This window comes from Phodopus roborovskii, unplaced genomic scaffold (genome assembly GCF_943737965.1).
Source record: "Phodopus roborovskii unplaced genomic scaffold, PHOROB, whole genome shotgun sequence".
NCBI classification, from domain to species: domain Eukaryota; kingdom Metazoa; phylum Chordata; class Mammalia; order Rodentia; family Cricetidae; genus Phodopus; species Phodopus roborovskii.
Window position 1 is genome coordinate 100,785 of NW_026126080.1, and position 1,577 is coordinate 102,361.

The window sequence follows — 1,577 nt, forward strand, 5'->3', positions numbered from 1 at the left end:
TGTTAGTTGGGAGCAGTCTTGTAGTTCCCTCGACCTTTGTTTGTGTTCAACTTTACCTTCAAACCAATATTGGCTCCCTCTTTTATGTTCTCTCTCTCTGTCTCTGTCTCTCTCTCTGTCTCTCTCTCTCTCTCTTTCTCTCTCTTTCTATTTCCTATTTTCCATTCCTAACCAGGCTCAATCCTCCTGGTCGCACATGCCTTCCTCTCCTCCCCCTCATTTTCTCCTACTTCTCTCTCCATTAGCTGTCCTCCCCCACTTTACCTGAGGTCTGGGGGACTTGTCCCTTCCCAGTTCTGTGAGGGACTTTATATGAATCTCTTAGAATACAACTTGTATCCTAGTTCCTCTGGTGATGTGAATTATAGGCTGGTGGTGATCATTTGATCCAGTTTTAAAATCCATATATGAGTGAATACATACTGTGTTTCTCATTTTGTGACTGGGTTGCCTCATTCAGGATGGTTTCGTCAAGTGCCATCCACTTGCCTGCGAATTTCAAGATACCATTATTTTTTTCTGCGGAGTAGTATTCCATTGTGTAGATGTGCCACATCTTCATTAACCATTCTTCAATTGAGGGGCATCTAGGTTGCTTCCAGGTTCTTGCTATTACAAATAGTGCTGCTATGAACATAGTTGAACAGATGTCTTTGTTGCATTGATGTGAATCCTTTGGGTATATGCCTAAGAGGGGGATTGCCAGGTCCTGTGGTAAACTAATTCCCATTTTCCTGAGGAACCGCCATACTGATCTCCAAAATGGCTGTATGAGTTTGCACTACCACCAGCAGTGGAGGAGTTTTCCACTTTCTCCACATCCTCTCCAACATAAGTCATCACTGGTGTTTCTAATTTTAGCCATTCTGGCAGGGGTAAGATGGTATCTCAAAGTTGTTTTGATTTGCATTTCCCTGATAGCTAAGGATGTGGAGCATTTTCTTAAGTGTCTTTCAGCCTTTTTGATTTCCTCCATTGAGAATTCTTTCTTCAGTTCTGTACCCCATTTTTTAATAGGGTTATTTGGTGTTGTGTTGACTAGTTTCTTGAGTTCTTTGTATATTTTGGAGATCAGCCCTTTGTCGGATATAGGATTAGTGAAAATCTTTTCCCAGTCAGTGGGCTGCCGTTTGGTCTTGTCAACTGTGTCCTTTGCCTTATACAAGCTTCTAAGTTTGAAGAGGTCCCATTCATTAATTGTTTCTTTCAGTGTCTCTGCCCCTGGATTTATGTTCAAGAAGCAGTCTCCTATACCAATTTGTTCAAGAGTACCTCCTACTATCTCTTCTAAGAGGTTCAATGTGGCTGGATTGATGTTGAGGTCTTTGATCCATTTGGACTTGAGTTTTGTGCATGGCGACAGACATGGGTCTATCTGCAGTCTTCTACACACCCTCATCCAATTGTGACAGCACCATTTGTTGAAGATGCTGTCTTTGCCCCATTGTATAATTTTAGCTGTTTTGTCGAAAATCAGGTGTTCATAGGTGCGTGGATTAATATCAGGATTTTCAATTCTGTCTATTTTTATGCCAATACCATGCTGTTTTCAGAACTATAGCTCTGTAGTAGAGCTT